The sequence below is a fragment of the Rhipicephalus sanguineus genome, chromosome 9 (assembly GCF_013339695.2).
Source record: "Rhipicephalus sanguineus isolate Rsan-2018 chromosome 9, BIME_Rsan_1.4, whole genome shotgun sequence".
In the NCBI taxonomy this organism is placed as follows: domain Eukaryota; kingdom Metazoa; phylum Arthropoda; class Arachnida; order Ixodida; family Ixodidae; genus Rhipicephalus; species Rhipicephalus sanguineus.
The window spans coordinates 90271118-90291106 of NC_051184.2; the positions used below are offsets into that span (position 1 = coordinate 90271118).

At 45.5% G+C, this 19989-nt stretch overlaps 1 protein-coding gene across 2 annotated transcripts in view; it reads left to right on the forward strand.

Annotated features, from left to right (window-relative positions):
- The window catches only part of LOC119406003 (ras-related protein Rab-3), a 111511-nt gene that overhangs the window by 42288 nt on the left and 49234 nt on the right, over positions 1–19989 (forward strand). The window contains exon 1 of one of the 2 annotated variants that reach the window (XM_037672837.2): positions 8263–8397. The exons of the other annotated variant lie outside the window; for it this stretch is intronic. The gene's annotated coding sequence lies outside the window, so the exon portion shown is untranslated. Of the gene's footprint in view, positions 1–8262; positions 8398–19989 lie in introns of those variants that run through there. 2 annotated transcript variants of the gene reach the window in all.

Sequence of the window (19989 nt, forward strand, 5' to 3'; positions counted from 1 at the left end):
AGGGGTTGGCCGGTGGCCGATCACGGAGGCAATGCAAAATTATGTAGCTTATGAAGCAATGCATGCCTCCTCAAATGGGAAGGTTGCCTGTCGGCGTCCCGCGTCGGCGGCGTCAACACGAGTGATGCGAAAAATAATCGTCACGTGATGGTGTCACCATATGACGTCATCATGACGTCACAGATCGCCGAAATGTGTAGCGTCATTATGACGCCACATAATGTGACGTCACATGATGGCGTATTCACACGTCATGGTCGCTTTGCATTGCCTCCGTGATCGGTCACGGAGGCCGTGCAAAACCGCGTTAGGTGCAGAACGCTTTTGGAGGGGGTCGCGGGAGAATCAGTACATCGACTGACAAGAAGAAGATGGCTTTCGCCTTCTAGTCATCTTTAACGAATACATAAGGGACCCTGTGTGTTTTTTAATTCAACGTATCTAAACAATGACTTGTGCATCTGCAGCCGATTTTGTGGACGCTGAGCACGGGGCCAACGATCAAGAGGTCGCATTGGAGGGTTCTGAGATGGCATCGCACGTGGTAAAAGGTAGCGCTTTTACCATCCTGTGGCAGATAAGCATCATTTGCCGGCGGGAAGCGCGCGCGAGCCATCGTCTCAGTGCGCGCTGTCTGCTACTAACCGAACATCGCAGGCCCGACGCAGTAACAAAAGTCTTCGTCGCGGGAGTGCTCGTTGCACACAGGACTCGTAGCGGATGGCTACTTGCCGGTTCTTAGCTTTACAACCCATGCTTCACGCTGTTTCTTGTCCTACCGGTGCAGGCTGACACTGGGCTCCTTTGCGTAAGCGCGGCACTGCGGCACCGAGCGGTAGAGCCCCATGTTCGTCGCCTTCCGAGGAATCCACTCTATTACAATGGTTTCAATTGAGCAGAAAGTGCGAGAAAACTTCCGTGTTTGAACAGACCGCAGCGCATGTGGTACTTGAAACTGGTTTTCAAAGCACGCGGCAGCGCTCCACAAGCAGCCGGCGCGGCCGCTGAGACCACGTGATCCTGCCAAGCACGTCACGCCGACGGTGGCGCCGGCGTTTCCAGTGGTGGGCCTCGAGGCCAATACTCAGTTACAACCTAAGAAAATATGAAAAGCTCCGCCCAGAGAATCGCGGCGTACCTGCCCTTTACCTCTGAGAGACAGTCGTGCTAGCTGGTTTCTGCTCGAGCCGTTGGTACTTTTTATCGGCTAATGTATATACTACGCGTATTAAGAGTTAAAGGTTCGCCGTTATTGCCTAAAACATTATATTTGGCTGATCAGCGATGTTAGAATCTCTGACGAAATTTACCAAGGCGTTCAAGTTTCCGACCTAAAACCAGCGACATACGAGGGGCGTTCAATAAAGATTTCCCCTGACCCACTTCCTGGGAACGGAGAGCAACGAAACTTCGCAGATTTCATTAGTCCTTCTCTGCATAGGTGCTACCCAGAGACACACACTTCTCCCATCTTTTTATGCAACTGTAAACATCTCGCTTTTAGAAGTCGACAGGTTGCTGCAAAAGCCATGTTGTAACTTCAGAAATCAGAGTCTCATCATCTAGAAAATGCTTGCCCTTCAAATATGACTTCAATGTTGGAAAGAGGTGGATGTCCCATGGTGCGTGGTCGGGTGAATAAGGGGAATGCGGTAGAATTACAAAGCCGCAGGAGCGTGCTTCCGTCTGGGCAACATGTGAGTTGTGAACTGGGGCATTGTCTTGCAGAAGGCGGACGCCTTTGGTGAGCATGCCACGTCTCTTGTTTTTGATGGTCTCTCGCAATTTCCGCAGCAGTGAAGCATAGTATGTCCCAGTAATCGTGGCACCCTTTGCTAGGAAATCCATCAAGACTACTCAGGGCTGGTCCCGAAAGACTGTGAGCATGACCTTGCCCGCCGAGGGCTGGGTGCGTGCCTCCTTTGGAGGCGGTGAGTCCAAGTGCTTCCATTGCATCGACTGGACTTTAGTCTCCGGATCATAATGATGGACCCAGTATTCATCCTTTGTGATCAGTCTGTTGAAAAAGTCGTGCTGGTTTCCATGGCACATGGTCAAAAGAGCCTGGGAACATTCGACTCGTTCCTGCTTTTCGAAAGGTGTGAGCAGCCGGCGAACCCAGCGATCGGATACCTTACGCATAAGAAGATGCCTGAATTATTTTTCCATGGACCCCACACTAATCTTGACATGTTGGGCTAGGTCTCGAATGCTAACGCAGCGATTTTCCAAAATGGCGGCCTACACTTGCTGGATGGTGTGTTCATCGACAGCGGAGTGGGGTCGCCCTGCAATCGCAGCCGCTTCCACCGAAGTCAGACCGTATTTGAATTGACGATGCCAGTTCATCACTACATCATATGATGGGGAATCCTCCCCATAAACCCCTTTTATGTCATCGAACGTCTCCCTTGGAGTGCGGCCTTTCAAGTACGGGAACTTGACGGCTGCTCTGTGTTCCACTACATTCATTATCACACCTCAAACCACTTCAGCACCTCTAAAAGAAAGACCGTTATTAGTTTAGAGTTGCACATTGGCACGTGACCTACAGTGACCTATGTCATTACACATGCGCAGTTTCAGCATCCTGCAATAAATAGAAGTCAGTCAGGGGAAATCTTTATTGAACGCCCCTCGTAAACGTGTGTCTGTATGGGAACGTCAACTATCTAAAACACTCGAGAAGCGCTTGACGTCACGAAAATTTGTGAGCGCCATTGGATGGAGCATGTTCATGCAAATTTTCTGCTGGAGGGACAGCGGTAGCTGTGGGCGGAGCTGACATTTTTTCTTAGGTTGTAACCGAGTATAGGCGTAGAGGCCACCAGCACTACGGACGAGCTCGTATCTTCGTAGATACGAGCTTTCAATTTAACGAAGTTTCGATATAACGAATTGCGAATTTTACCGAATTCGTTATATCGAGGTTTAACTGGTTATATTTGCCGTATATAGACTGTGACTCGGAATCGCAGACGTCGCGAGGGTACACGGCGTCGCGCCGGTCGAGGCGTTCGTCGCTTGTTGGTCGCCGTCGTTGGCCGGCGCCCGCGACCGAGTTTTAGCGCTGCGCTTCGTTGGGCGATCGAGACAGACACGGCGCCTTAATTACCGACGCGGAGTAAACCTGTAGGTGGGCCTGCCTAATTAAGGTGTCATTAAACCGGGGCTCGCCGAAAAGTCCGAATTGGGGCAACGAGCGATCCGTTGTATATATCGAATTGTGCGCCGCGCGGGTCGATATCGGCTGCAGACTGTCCGGCTTCGCTTAACGATTGAGTTTGCGGAGATTAATTGCGAGCCGGTTTCAGCAAACTGCGATATGTTCTGGAATCGGATATCGACTCTGGGGGCCTGTATAGTTGGTCTCGCGTCTTACAGGTCAGTGATGTAGGATAGAAATGAATTGAAATGGGAATCGTAAGCAATATAGTTTGCACGCGCCATTTGTGTGAAGTTGAGGAGTGGATCGCCTGCTGTTGGTGCGGGCGCCCTTAGGCCCACACAGCACGGGTTTTAAAGTCACATGTGATCTGGCAGATCTCAACCACGCGCTTCTTTCTATACGTGGCCTCTGAGATCCTCTTCGTCAGCGCGACGAAACGCAAAGTTAAGCCAAGGAATACAGTATAGGCACACGAACGCCGAGGTGCGAGAGCGACTATACCGTACTACCAAAGTCAAGAATTAGGGTCCACCTCCATTTTTTCCCCCCTGCTATCAGAAGGCATACAGAAGAGGGTCCAGCTGGTGCATGCCTTGTGTCTGTTATATTTTCAAATAAATGTGCAAATGGGATATAAATTAAACCGCAGCAACAGGACCCTGAAAAGCAATGAAAAATAAAGCACGAATATTATGATAACATGAAAAATATAAATTTTACATGAAAAAAAATACTTTAGTGACAGGAAACAAAAACTACCAGAAGGAGATCTACGAACCACGTCTTAAACTAAACTTGCGCAAAGTAATCCAGATTACTGAGCGGAGGCCTTAAGCCTAATTTGGAAGTAGGGTTGCCACCTTTCCCCGAAAAAAAAGACCGTTCCATCGGAAAGGGAGGGGGGGGGTACTAGAGATTAAGGTAATGTTGAATAATAGACGCCACGTTAAGTCATTAGCATGCAGTGCCATTTAATGTAACATAGCTTCCCTTGAGCGAAATAAATTGAATGTACGTGTACATAAAAACACAACACTGAGCTAACCTAGTCTAATTGTGGCATAAAAATACCGGTGATTGGAAAGACGCTTGTACTAAAAGTGACATTTTGGTTGTTGCTCTAAATGTGCTGCGCTGCAAAGCAACAGCGCGTACTTCGTGCATAAAAAGCTCTTCTGTTCGTCTGAATCCAACAGGCCCGTGAGATTGTAGACAGAAACGAACTTTAATATTTATATCGTGCATAGGCCACAAAAATATCAGATATTCATATATACAAACACGCACAATAACATGCTCTATCCCAATAATCGCTACGCTTAATTGAACAAGTTAGACGACGAGCCTCTATCAGAAGAAAGACTTTTACGCCATCGTCCGGACATAACGTCGCAGAAGAAGGCTTTACAAGCACTACTAGCCTTCCTGCGATCCACTGGCCTGTCAGAGCGCCTCTGAGCGGAACGCACTCGTGTGTGCGTGGTTGTGATTGTTTCTTTTTTCGCCTTATTATTTATTTTCTCTCTCTCGCTTTCAACCCCCCAACCCCAGTGCAGGGTAGCATACCGGATACAAACTTCTGGTTAACCTCCGTGCCTTCCTCTGCTCTTTCTCTCTCTCTCTCTCTGAAGGAACCTTAAAAAGTGGTTGACTAATAGCGTAAGAGTTTTGATGATTGACAAAAAATAGTTACTGTCGTAGTTGTTGAACTGATACTCATAAAACACCCCAGAAAATAAATAATTCGGATATCATGACAAAAGAGGACCGGCGATTGGCGGCCGTTCTTTGGTGCGGACCAGCAACCGGCCCTCTATCTAAGAAACCGGCCGGGCCGGTCTAAAACCGGACAGGTGGCAACCCTATTTGGAAGTCTTCTGAAAAATCATCTTTATTTCAGCGCTATGAACGTTACATCTTCTTGGGCTTGTACGCTAAAGCTCGGTAAAACACGTTAGCAGGTGTTATGTGACCAGTTGAATTACGGTGTTGTAGCTGAAAGGCAGCGTTCACAGCCAGGTGCTGCTGACTGCACGTTAAAGGAAGCAACAGGTACACGTGCAAAAAAAAAAAAAAGAAAGAAAGAAAGAAGAAAGAAAGAAAGAAAGAAAGAAAGAAAGAAAGAAAGAAAGAAAGAAAGAAAGAAAGAAAGAAAGAAAGAAAGAAAGAAAGGAAAAGTATCATGACGAGGTGGCTGCCCCCGAGCAAGGCAACGGCAACGCGGACAGTTGAATTACGCTCCGCGGTGGGTTAAACGCGTTGCATACAACTTCATGTTGCCTTCATGTTGTATGTAAAAATTAGTTTTACGTGAAAAGCCCGCAACTATGACGGAAAGTGATGGGGAAAACGTCGTCCACTCTTTTGTACGAAGCTAAATGTGAAGGTAACCTATATCGGTTTTCTAAAAAAAAAATAATAATAAAACGTCACAGTTGACAAAAAAAAAGAAAAAATTAACCTGGTTAGGATCAGGTGTACAATAGTACAATCGACTCATCGGATCAGTGCAACCGACTGAAAACAAGGAGAAGATGGCTTTCGCCTTCGAGTCGTCTTAGACGAGTGGCGACCGTCTCACTATTTTTTTTTTTTTTTTGGTGCAGATTATACTACATTTTTAGGTTGCCAGTGAGCATATTAAGCTAGCCTTTATCAGTGCGAAGCAATTCTTTGGCAAGTAAATTGAGGTTTCAGTGGCAGTTTTGTAATTCACCTAAAAAAACCAATTTCCAAGACCGCAATCAGGAAACTAAGCAGAAAAAAAAAACACGCTTGCGAAGTATAGGCCACAAAGAAGTAATAATAAAGGCCGAATATGGACTATATATAAGAATAATTCTGAAATAAAACCTCATTAGAGAAGCTTTACGCATTTCAAGTGAGTAGTACGTGCGTAGTAGTAGTACCACGTAATACCAGAAGTATGGCTAATCTTATCTTACACACACACACACACACACACACACACACACACACACACACACACACACACACACACACACACACACACACACACACACACACACACACACACACACACACACACACACACACACACACACACACACACACACACACACACACACACTTATGCATTTGCCTAAGACGACTCGAAGGCTAAAGCCGCCTTCTTTTTCTTTTCAGTCGATTGCAATGGTCCCCCCCACCCCCCTTCCTGAAAGTTTTCATGCACACAATGTGGTTTTGCGTGGCCTCTGGCATCGGAGGTATTCGTAGCTTTCTGCACCTCCGTAGGTTTTGCACTGCTTCCGGGATCGGCCCACCTTTGACCAAGCGACGATATGATGTGATGGTGATGAGGTCATCGTGTGACGTCAGGTCATGCGTCGTCACGGTGACGTCATGATGCGGTAAAAATTATGGCGATCTGCGACGTCATCATCGCGTCATTGCCTGATGATTTTTAATAGCGAAGCTGTTCTTAATGGTCGACGAGCCTTTCACGTCCGGGGTCCGTGGTAACGCTTGTGGGCATCATAAACGGGTATGCGCCACATATATACGTTGGGTAAATCCCGCTACTCACCGCTGGTCCACTGAAAAATGAATTACGAGATTTATAGCGCGGAACTTCTACACAAGGGACAAAGGAACACGACGAGCACAAGCGCTAACTTCCAACTAACGTTTAATATCTGCGCTCGCAAATATATACAGTGAAAGAAAGAAAATAAAAGAAGAACCAGCTACAGCCACTCATCTGATCAGCACCACACGTGTTCATTGCGTTGCATTTTTAACACCACACGTGTTCGTTGCATTGCATTTTTACCAGCTGCCATCAAGATATCCCATTTCTCTTTGGGATAAGAGAAGGGATGGTGCGCTGACACACTCGTAATCACCGCAGTTCATTGCTGCGGCTTCTATTATTTCACGCGTGCACCGGTCTTTGTCTCTAAACAACACTGCCGTATTGTCAAAGTACGGTATGCACCCACACTCCTAATCTCGTAATTATGGATTACCAACTAGCCCGAAGCAACGCCTTGCTGAAAAATGAAGGCAACAGCTAGCCCAAGAAACGGGTATGTGCCAGAGAAATTTGTACGGCCTATCAGAAAAATATGATCACCATAAACGCGTATGTGCCACAGAAATTGGGTAAATCCCGGTACAGGCAACTTTCACTAAAAAGGAAGAAGGCGACACTTTGCCCAACAAATGGCGTGCGCGTTACCACAGTCACACCACTGTCACGTGACACTTTGTGGTGATAAAAGGTGGTGGCTACACTGCCACCTCGAAGCTTAACAAAGAGCGTTTGATGAAGAACAGCGAAACAACATATCGGAGCATCTTAAGCGAAAGGTTCTTTGCAAAACCTGTGTGTAAGAGTGGTATGGCCTAGATGCAATAAAACTATACTACCACCTCAAAGCTTAACAAAGGGTGTTTGATGAAGAGCAGTGATACAACATATGTTAAAGACTTGCAAAACATAGAAATGCATAAGTCTGACGAAGGGAACGCCACCATCTTCGCTGTTTCATCGGTGTCCGCGAAGCGGAGCTGGTTGAATCTTTTTTTTTTTTTTGCCTCACTCGTGGTGACGCCGACGTCGATGCTCACTTTTCGCGTGTGACGAGGCATCTAAGGTCTTGGTCTTAAAAAAAAAAGAGAGAAAAAAAATTGAAAAGAAAAAGAGAGCGAAGTTTAAGCGTGCATGCCGCGCCCACTTGCGCGTGTAGAAAGAGTGCGATTTTATTTTATTTTCCTCCTCTCCCTGTTTTTTTTTTCATCGCGCGCCGCTGACGCGGCGGCGGTGGTGGGGGTCGCAGCAACGACTCGCGCGCAGCTGCCGCTGGCGCGCACGCAAACGACGCAACAACTGCGTCCCTACATACACAGCGCGTCGGCAGATGACGAAGTCGCCGTTGACGCACTCAGTGCGATACTATATACGCGTGTTCCTGAGACGCCGACGCTTTCGCGTCATGTTCGCGCGTGCGATCTATAGCGTACTCGTAGCGCTGATCTGGTGCCCCACTTTACTCAACGAGCTCGGAACAGTCAGCGGCATCACGTCCATGCACTGTGAACTTTGTGTTGTATAGTGATACTTGCGTCTGTGCGCGAGCGCTGCTTGGTACGAGTGCGCGTTGAAGTGGTTGGTGCCCTTGTTGGATCCTCGATACGCGCCGTTTTGCTGTTTCTGCGTATACGAAAGCGTTGCGGCCACCTGCGGAACTCGTCACGTCTGTGTACGTATATCTATGCGAATATGTTTATCTTCGCGCGTGAAGTGCACAAACGAGCACTTTTCTGGCTCGCTCTCCTGTTTCAAAACTTATTTAATGGAATACTAAAATGAAGCAGTAATAAATAATAATTGTTGGGGTTTTACTTTTCAATACGACGATATGAATATGAGGGACGCCTTATTGGAGGGCTCCGGAAATTTCAGTCACCTGGTATTCTTTAAAGTGCACCTAAATATAAGTACACGGGCCTCTAGCATTTTCGCCTCTCCTCCGCGGCCGGGATTCGATCCCGTGACCTTCGCGTCAAAGTGAAGCAGTGACTCAGTTTAGATCGATAAATTCGACTCTGAAAACAGCAATGACTTTAAAGGGACCGACAACTGCCCAGAATATGAAATGAGTTGACTCCACTGATGTAAAGATTGTCCGTCGCACTGACTTAAACCAACCCTGTTTTTTTCGTGAGAGATGGATTTATATTTTTATTTCTTAATTGAAAGTCGCGAAAAATGACATGTGGCGCCTCTGGCGGCAAAAACATGATTGATCCGATGAAGACGGCCGCGTGACCGTTGATTGCTGTACGCGGTCGACGATTTTTTTTTGTTAGTATTGAAATATTGTTCGTTTCTTTATATTGAAAGGTATTACTCCATAATAATGTACATATAGGCCTGCGTTAGTATGCATTAAAGTGGCGCTGCCTTCGCGTGACGTAATGATCCCATGCTCGTCAGCGCGTCTTGAGCAACTTTTCAACGTGCTCATGCAACCATGCACGCAGTTTCCAGGCCGCTAAGGTTTTGGAGCGACATAGTTTTGCTACCTACACTTTGTCTCAGAAATGACATGCGCTGCTACTCGGTGTGGCCGTGCATATGCACAGTTACGTTTTCGATTACTTGGCTTGGCTCGTGTATCGAGAGAGTAACGACGCCGGGACAAGCCATCCATGACACAGGCGCAGGCAACCTTGGGCGCAGGCGCACACAACGCTGTACAAATACCGGGAAGGTGTATAAAGCCACACATCTCATTGTAACAGCTTGCTATTTTCAAAAATGGTTGGAAAGCTCAAAATAAAGGTGGTTAAGCATAGTTACAGTAACTCCTGCGAAAGCAGAACAACGACAGCGTTCACAAAGGCTAGCGGCATCGCTATAAATGCTCAGCGTTGCTGGAGCAAGCCTTCGTGCGTCTTTGGAGCCTTTCAGATCGAAAAATACTGCTTATAAAATAACTACGTGCTTTTCGGATAAACCACTGCAGCTAAAAACGCCACAAAGGATGAGCTTCCTGTCGCGCCGTAAAAAACTGTGTCGAGGAAAATCAGTTGTCGGTCCCTTTAATTTCACCGTCATAGGTTTATTAATAGGCGAAAAAGTCAAGGTAAAAAAAAAATGTCATTTGACCGTGACGCGCGAAATCTCCGCGCGCGACGTCACAGATTTCGAAGTGTATTTCTCGTGTTTTGGCGACATTGGCTCAACGAAATTTTCTGAAACTTGCCATTTTATGTCTATGGTCCCCTCAGAGGACAACGTACTTCGTTTTTACCGATTAGAAACTACGGATGCCTATAGTAGGCGCCGTCAAAATCTCTGACGTCACGGTGATTGGTGCGAGAACTTCAAGGTGGCGTCGCCACCCGTATTTTCTTTTCGCGCGTTTCCTCGCTTACCAAGCGTTCTCGCGTAAAGCTTGGCGTTTTTAGTATCACGAAAGAACAATCCGCTAATACGCGAGAAATCGCTTCTCTGTTGGTGTCCCTTTAATTTAAATGTTGAAATTTTACACTCCAAAATCAGTATACTGGTAGGAAGCACGCCGTGTAGTGTGGGTCTGCGGAATTATTTCGACCACCTTGATGTACGCCTGAATCGAAGTACGCGGGTGTTTTGTGCATTTCGTCTCCATCGAAATGCGGGCCGCCTTGGCTGGGAGTCAAACCTGCGCCCTCGAACACGCGCCAGAGCCACTAAGTTAAAAGTTAAAGTCGTTACGCATGTGCATGTTCGTTCTGAACTGTGTATACTTTCGTATGTATACTAAATTGATTGACGTGTTCGTCACGGAAAGTTTTTTTTTTCTTTTCCTCTTGCCTTGGCCATACGAGTGAAAGTTCGCATGTTTTGATGCGTAATATTTTTTTTCAAGGCTTTAGCATTATTTGGCCAGCTCTGCCGGTGTGAGCCTGTCACCTCTCGCGGAATATTCTGTTGTATGTGTGTGTGTGTTGCGCGTAAAAGTGGGACAGTATAAAAAAAAAGGAAAGGAAAGAAATACTTATTGGTCACAGCATTCCTGCCGCAGCAACAAGAAAAATTAGAAATAAGTAAGGATAGCAAGACAACTCTATTGTACAGTTGGTTGTGAGTTTCAAAGAGCTGCCACTATATAGTCACGTATTGGTAATCCCGTAGGATGTGCACGCATTATCTGACTATATTCCCCAGTTGGGAGTTTCTGGTTAAGTAAAAAGATTACCCTGGTATGGTTGTATATTGTGCCTCAACAATCATTAGACTTGCATTTCTTTTTTTTTTTCTCACGACACCTCTTGTAATCTATTTTCGCGTTCCATTCTTTTTCTTAGACAGATAGGGAGAAAGATAGATTTTTAACGAAATGCGGATAATTAATATTTGCCGGATTATATGTGATCGGCATGCCGTCTCTGCGTATATAGAAAGGCGGATCAGGGACAGAGTTTTAAAAACTAATGTTTCATTTAAGTTTTTAAACGCGTCTACGGCGCACGCGTCGGCGCCAGCCGCTGTCAGAAATAACTTGGGTCCGTATAGTCAGCGCGAGACGAAAAACTCCGCCGAAACTAGCTTTTTTCGCGTTGCGCGCCCGAGTGCTAACACACTGTGTTAACGTCCACGTAATCAGAAGCAAAGGCTCCGAGACCGAAGTAATTAACTTTTCTACCAATTCCACTCCTCCGCCTCCGTTTTTGAGTCACTGTACCGCGGATGGCGCGCTCCCAACGCGAATATTATATCAATTATAGATATGAACAGAATCGATATCGGCACTGGCATAGCTACATGCATCGATCTTATAGAATAATTAACAGTCGGAATGAAAATAGAGCAGAAGGGATCCGTTGCGTTTCTTTTGTTTTCTGTTCTATTCTTTCTTTCTTTCTTTCTTTCTTTCTTTCTTTCTTTCTTTCTTTCTTTCTTTCTTTCTTTCTTTCTTTCTTTCTTTCTTTCTTTCTTTCTTTCTTTCTTTTGAGGACAATGCCTTCCTTAGGTCATTACTATGCACATTCCGTAACGGATATGACGATCGATGTCCAGTTTCGGACGAAAAGCATGGGACGATTCCGAAGGCATTGCAATGACTTCACCTCAAATGCCGCATTCATTCGCAATACTGTGCCAGCACTCGTTATTAGCACCGGCTGACGTTGACTGTTAATGAATAAATGGCGGCCAATGGCTGCTACTTCCGGCTAATTATATCTGCTACTGTGTTGTGCTGGCTAATCATTTCTAGTGATAGCTATAAAGCTATAGCTAAATTATTTTCCATTATGTCTAGTGTTGCTATAGATGGCGGCCAGTGATTAATGAATTATTGTAAACCTTAGTGTCGACTGACCTTCAGTGTCAGCTGTTATAAGAGAAACATCGCCTCCATTCAATATCAGTCCGATGATTGAGTTGCCTACCAGTGTTATTTTTCTTTTTTTGTGTGTGTATACGCGAAGCTGTCTTTGTGACTAACCCTCCCGCCGGCTTTGCTGACTGCGTCTTGTCGAATCGCCATTATAGACACAGGATAGCACATATGGATAAACAGTTGGCTTCACATAGCCGGCTGATCCTTACAGTCATTGTGACGGCGAATCTGTATATAAATATATATAATCGGATACAACTTAAGACGCGCCGCCCAGATGACCGAAGCGCGGCAGTCGATCGCCTCCGCGGCTAGGGAAATAGTCCTGCTCATGCGCTCGGCAGTGTTCTCCGAATGTAAGGTCACTGGCCATACGGCTCATGACGTCAGTCTGGAGTGCGAGCCCATTGGTGAAGACTTGTGTGCATCCGCGTTTGAGGAGGAAATGCTGCGGATTTCTAAACTTGTATCCGACTATATGCGATTCGTAACTCCGCGAGCAGTTACCTATCGGACACAAGTTTAGAAGTCCGCGGCGTTTCCTCTTCAAAGGTGGACGCACACAAGTCTGCACCAATGGCCGCGCACCCCAGACTGACGTCATGAGCCGCACGGCCAGTGGGGGTCACTGGGCCGTGCGGCTCATTGACATTCAGAAAACATTCCCGAGTGCATGAGCGGGACTATTTTGCAGCGAAGGCTATCGGCTGCCGCGCTTCGGTCATCTGGGCGTGCTGATCCTCCCCCGCGGGGATAGCCTGCCATCTCCAACTGGGAGGACTGGGAGGTCTTGCTGTCGTCTGGGGACCCGGCGTTGCAACTTGCTGCGGGGACTCGGGAGGCCGATGTCGTCGCGGTGAGAGGCATGACCGTGTAGACGTGGCGTAGGACCGCGCAGTGGTCCAGGGTCCCGGGGGGTCCAAACACACTTGCTATTAAAGTTTTTTTCTCTCTCTCTCTCTGGGCGGGGCCCCTTTCCTGACTTCTTAAGCTGTATCCGGCTTTAGAGTGAACAGTTATACCATACCCAACAGAAAACCGCGAGGTATGGGTCACAGAAATTGGGCAAACCTCACTACTCACCACTGGTTCACTAAAAATAAACAGAAAAAGTAAATAAATAAATAAGTAAATAAATAAATAAGTAAATAGATAAATAAATAAATAAATAAATAAATCACGTGCGCGCAGCACTTCTAGCCCACGCAAATACAGATGAGAGTGCTTTGAAGGGGCATACGTTAAATAAAAAAAAAAATTCTGCGCCTTTTTGTACCTTTCATCAAAATTCAGTTTCACCTCTGCCGTGTGCTACCCAGCATCGCTGATAATCCACCTTCGCAGAGTTGAATGGCTCAGGATTTTTTTTTTTTGTCAAAATTCCTTTCATTTGTGGCGCATGTCCTTTAGAAAGATTGCTCACCGAAAAAGGCTGTACTCAAAGGATGCCCGCTCACAATGACGGATCTGCCTGCTGCGTTGTAAACCCTTTACGCCGTGCGCGACATGTAACACTGGAAGCGGCGAATGAATTTCCAGCCTGGCAACTTTCACGGGCTTAACTAATAAAAGTGCGCGAAACAGAACGAAGGGAATTACCATGGGGAAGCGGGGGCTGCTGCAAAAATGTGACGCAGTGACGTCACTGTATGCCGCACGGAACTTCAAATATAGAAGGCTGACCTTTTCGAGTTTGCAATATCGAAACCGACTGACGACCGGGAAATGCGGTATTTATTGAAACGGGCCGGTGGTAGATATATTGCACGGGACTGAGTCTTTTTTTTTAGTTTGTTACTGCAAATGCGTATGCTTGTGTTGCCAACTTTCGCTCTGTGATTTCGACGGCGAGTCCGCTTATACACGTTATTTCGACGAGCATCCATGATGCGAGCGGCATTTCCCATTGGTATGTTTTCGTTCTCGCTTTGTATTTGTAGCGCTTTGTCCTATATATACCGAATTTTAAAACTTGTATACTCGCCAAACTTTGCGACGTTATCTTCAAATACTCGTTTTCTGTGAATTTGAATCTCTGTGGGATCGTAGCGTTGGCATCGATAATTTCGCGATGTTTCATTCGAGCTTTAGTACGGAAATAGTTATATCGAAGGAATGCAAGATGCAGTCGCCGAACGATTTTTCGTAGCCGGATTTTCTCTTTTAAACACCCGTCGATTTATAAACGCCTGTGCCGACGCAGTTGCGTTGTCAGCCTATATTTAGGATTATTTTGTAACGGCAACCGAAAATTCGGACGTCGTTGCATGATGTCTTTCAAATGTTTATTACACTTCTTAATTTTTGTAATTACTCTCAGAACGTACAGGCTTGCAGAATCTATCTATCTATCTATCTATCTATCTATCTATCTATCTATCTATCTATCTATCTATCTATCTATCTATCTATCTATCTATCTATCTATCTATCTATCTATCTATCTATCTATCTATCTATCTATCTATCTATCTATCTATCTATCTATCTATCTATCTGTCTATCTGTCTGTCTGTCTGTCGATCTATCTATCTATCTATCTATCTATCTATCTATCTATCTATCTATCTATCTATCTATCTATCTATCTATCTCTATCTATCTATCGATCTATCTGTCTGTCTGGTCTGCTGTCTGTCTGTCCTGTCTGTCTGTCTGTCTGTCCTGTCTGTCTGTCTGTCTGTCTGTCTGTCTGTCTGGCTGTCTGTCTGTCTGTCTGTCTGTCTGTCTGTCTGTCTATCTAGTCTATCTATCTATCTATCTATCTATCTATCTATATCTATCTATCTATCTATCTATCTAATCATAATACATACATACATACATACATACATACATACATACATACATACATACATACATACACACACACACACATACATACATACATACATACATACATACACACATACATACATACATACATACATACATACATGCAATGCATGCATGCATACATACATACATATATGACCATGTAGTTGTGTGCTTGAAGCATGTATAGACCGTGAAGTTTAGCCGTATGTGTACGCTCGATTTGGCCGTCAGTGCTTAATGACAGTTTTTGCCGAGCTCGATCTTCGTCCTCGCCTATCGGATCGATTCATGTGCGTGTGCGCCTTTTCGAGAAAAAAGAAAAAGCTGCGTCGGCGCGTGTTTCAGACAGGTGTTTTGGGAAAGCATACACCACCCGCGCGGAAAGAGCGCTCGCGATCGTTTCGCATGCTGCGGCAGCCACAGCGCGCCCACCATCCCCGCGTCAAATCATCTAGTAGCGGGTGCTTCTAGGCAACGGTGAAATGGGTAACTGTAACGCCGTTGAAACGGAGTTAAAATGTATAGTTAAAACTATAGTTAAAATGTAGTTTAAAAAATTAGGAGACCTTCTCCTATCGGGAAAATAGGTACCCGTATGCGCGCCTGACCTATTCTTTCTTTCTTTCTTTCTTTCTTTCTTTCTTTCTTTCTTTCTTTCTTTCTTTCTTTCTTTCTTTCTTTCACGTAGCGCAATTCTCCATCCCAACTTTTTCCTTCCTCCATGCTGGGAATTGGACCTAAACCTGTGGGCTTAGCAGCGCGACACTATTGTTGCTACCGGCAAAAACGACGGTCACGCGTGAAACAATGAAATGCAACAATGAGAGACAACATTGGGATGTGGAAACGTGAAATGACAGGCGACCCCGATAAAAGATCAGATTTGCCCTATCAGGAAGGGACGATCGCCGACAAGGCCGCGATCGATAGAGCATCAGTTATTGGAAAACGGCGCATACAAATAGGCATGTGATCGGCGCACCTATACGAGTGCCGCATTAGTGTACACCCGCATTTTCTTACACTCGCCGGCGCCGGGTTTTCCGCGAACCAAGCCTCCGCCGCCACAGAAACCTGCAACTCGTATACGCTTCGCCTAAAACGTAGTTCGCTGCGTCAATCAGGGATTTTTCAACGGGATGCGAATGCAGTATACACACTGGGTACAGACACCGCAGACGCTGACAACGCGCTCGACTATAAAGCTTATTAAACAATGCAATACTTAACGCTGCGTGTACCATATTGTAAGCGTACGCAGTTGGCCTGGTATATAGGGAATAGTTAACCGTCGCGATTGTTGGTTTGGTTAGTAATATAGGACGAAAACAGACATTTAGAAAAAATTGTGCGCCTGAGCGTATTTCCATACCGAAGCCTCACCCACTGATTGCGTTCCTTTGTGTACGAGCTGGTTTAGCGAGCCTTAGATCTGGTTGTGCAAAACGTAAATCTCCGTGGACGACAGCGTAGTACACTGTGGGCTGGTTAGTTAGTTCAAAGTCTATTCAGAAAGCGAGAACGCACAAAAGGACGAGGTCGTAGTGTGTACGCCTTTATTTATTTAGTTATTTATTTATTTATTTATTTATTTATTTATTTAGTTAGTTAGTTAGTTAGTTAGTTAGTTAGTTAGTTAGTTAGTTAGTTAGTTAGTTAGTTAGTTAGTTAGTTAGTTAGTTAGTTAGTTAGTTAGTTAGTTAGTTATTACTGGACGATATAACAAGATGCGGGATGTTCAAACAAACTGAGAATAAAATTAGAACGGCCGCATTCATTCTCAAGACCAACGACATTTTTCTAAAGCGAGTTTTGTACGGACACCTTTTTAAATTTTAATGATTAGGATTCTCCTACATGCCATAACTATTTCTTTCTAAATCTACTGTATATAACATCCTACGTAAACGCGCTCGCTTTAAATGAGGAAAGAAGCTTTTGTTAAAGTTGAGACGCAGGCCAAGTCAAGCGCCAGTCATTTCCGGCGCAGTTGTTTTCAAGAAGGGACAGTCGTCGGTGAAACAGGATGTCGCTTGATTTTGTTTCTTTCGTTTTATCATTCATTATGAGCGCTGGCGTGATTGCACTTACGAAACATGGCGCCTTCGCAACAGGCGACTCTCCTCTCTGTACAGGGCGCGTGTTCCATGCTTGGATCTACACTTGCACAATGCACTTCGATTCTCTCCTTGCTTTCGCTCGTTAACGGGAAAACAGTCTGCAGGAATTAAGCTGGAATTCGAGAAGGAGTGATTGGGTCGCCATTTCTACCTCTCCCTTAAACGCGCGCGCGCGCGCACGCACATACACACCAACACACACACGCACGCAGAAGCACGCTCGCGCGTGCGAAAGACCCACGTACTATAGCTTCATACAGCTAATATTGAATGTCCCGCGGCGGCTGCATTTTCGATGGAGGCGAAAATGTTTGAGGATCGTATGTGCTTAGATTTAGGTTCACGTTAAAGAACCCCAGGGGCGGGGTTGCCAGGTTCGGCTACTTTGCTCCAATTTGGCTACTTTTTTGGGCCGGTGGCGGCAGAAAACTAGCCTTGACCACTTGGCTCCTTTTTGGCTGTTTTCTTGCCCTCTCAATTTGAGCAATATTATCGATATTATCAATTTGATCAATTATCAATAGTTAGTACCCTTATTTATTTGTTTACTTATCTATTAATTTTATTTACCCTCAGGGTTTGCACATTACAGAGGAAGGGGCGTATACAGAGTTGTGTACACCGCCTGTTTTTGTTGTATCGACTAGTGGCTAAGAAAGGGAGACACATTGAGCTTGGGATGAATTGAACCTCCTGCGTAATAAATTCGGCTTCATTAAACTTAATTTTGCATTGTACTACTGCATACGATTACTTTGCTGACGGCACTACCACGTTCAACGAGTCGCTCGACGTTCCGCTTCCCGCGATCCACGTCTAAAGTTTAATTTTTCTTTGCTCAAAATTGACATAACCGAAAACGAATTCGCGCTACATTTCTAGCCTGAGATTTGATTCTATTTTATGCAAAAACAAGGCGCGAATAACTTCAGAATAAATAGATATTTAATTGCAATTTAATTCGGAATAATTACTACAACACACATAAATGAGCGTATTATGGCATTATTTTTCTGCAATAGAATATCGAGTGCCTTGAAGTAACGTTGTATCGATTTGCCACAGTTTCTACATAGGTGGCGTCTGTAAGGGCTAATCCCGATGGTTCATTAGACTTTCTCAATTATTGGTTACGTCTGTCTAGAAATTTTATTTGGCATCTGCCGTCCGTGTTTCTTCATATTTAGTGGACCAGTGGTCAGTAGTATGGGGCTTGCCCAATTTTTGTAGCACATACGCGTTAGGAGTTCTTGCGTACTTGCGGCGGACACATCTCGGTTTCGCCTAGCCGTATGCTACTTCGCTGTAAAATGTAGCGTTACGAATGCTTGCCGTGACTACCTGCACTTACCGACAGGGTAGTAACATATGAGACAAGCAGTTACTGCCTCAGCGGAAGCGGGTGCTACGTTTCTTTTTCGAAGAGCGAATCGCCGTCATCGAGTCATGACGCGTATACGTGCTCGCCGCGCCTTATTGCATCACGCTGTCCACCTCGTTCGCAGGTGTTCGCTGCCACCGCAGATGGCGGCGTTCCTTGAACTGAGAGAGAGGAGATAAACGAATGAATATAGGAAACGAATGAGGAAACACACGTGTATTATGCTGGCGCTCGATGTAACGCGTCATGGAACAGCTTCCATGAAGCGTCGTTATCTAGCAGCAGCAGCAGATATAGAATTGGGGCGACGAAACAAATTTGATTCGCTGTATACGTCAGGTACTGCCGGCGTTGCTATGCGGGTGGCGCTTCACACACACACACACACACACACACACACACACACACACACACACACACACACACACACACACACACACACACACACACACATATATATATATATATATATATATATATATATATATATATATATATATATATATATATATATATATATATATATATATATATATACCTGTGTGTGTGTGTTGCCCGCACACACTGATTGCGGTCACGTGTAGTGCCGATACTTCCCTTTTTGCAGCGAAACTGTTTATGCGGACCCTGTGCCGTTGGCATCGTTGGCGTGGTCACTCTTAAAAGGTCACTTGACCAGGGTGGAGAGGAGGGGGTCTGACAATAGGAGGAGAGGGAAAGGGGGTCACGTGACGTAGCTTACGTAATGCTGAAGCAAAGTGGATGTAACGAAGGGGGTATCACGGATATGATGGATGACGTGGTGTGACGTTGGTTAGATTCAGCCAATCAGTATTTGAACTAGTAGTGTAAGAGTGCCTTAAACTTATCACTTATAGAAGTAACTGGGAAAAACGAAAGAAGAGACTTGGAAGACCGAATGAGAGGAGCAGCAGCTTCTCCGTCCGATAACGTTCACGGCGTGGAACTATCTATAGCTAGATTTTTATTCTTTTTTTTTGCTTCATTCGTGTATATCTGCGCTCCCTCCTAATCTTGCCTTGCTCCAATGTGGTCCAGGATGGCACCCCGTGGTCATCCGTTTTAATTGCGGCCAGTTTTTCCTCTACCGCCGCGCTGGCTGTGGCTTGCGGTAGCCTGCGTGACGATGTACGCCTAGTACTTGCGGTAGTTGGAAAGAAAGAAAGGAAGAAAGAAAGAAAGAAAGAAAGAAAGAAAGAAAGAAAGAAAGAAAGAAAGAAAGAAAGAAAGAAAGAAAGAAAGAAGTACTACTTACGGGTGAGAAGCGGACGACTCTTGTTCGAAAAATCAAGAAATAAAAAAAGGGAGGATGGCCACGAAGGCAACAAAGCGGCATTGCGGCACTATTCATTGCAAGCTGCCACTACCGCTGCCTTGTTTGCGCAGCCTTGCGCGGCCGAACGCGCGTATGCGGTTGGTGATGAAGGCAGCGTCAAGCCTACGGCGAGAAAAAAAATAATAAATGCAAAGAGAAGAGAGAAAAAAAAAACATCGAGCGTGCCGTAACGCCTGCGCAACGGATGATAGCGGCGGCCGCAGGACACACAGTTGTGGTGCGTTACGAAGACTGCTACACGTTGTGCCTATGCGGACGACACGTTGTATGTGCCTATGTATACC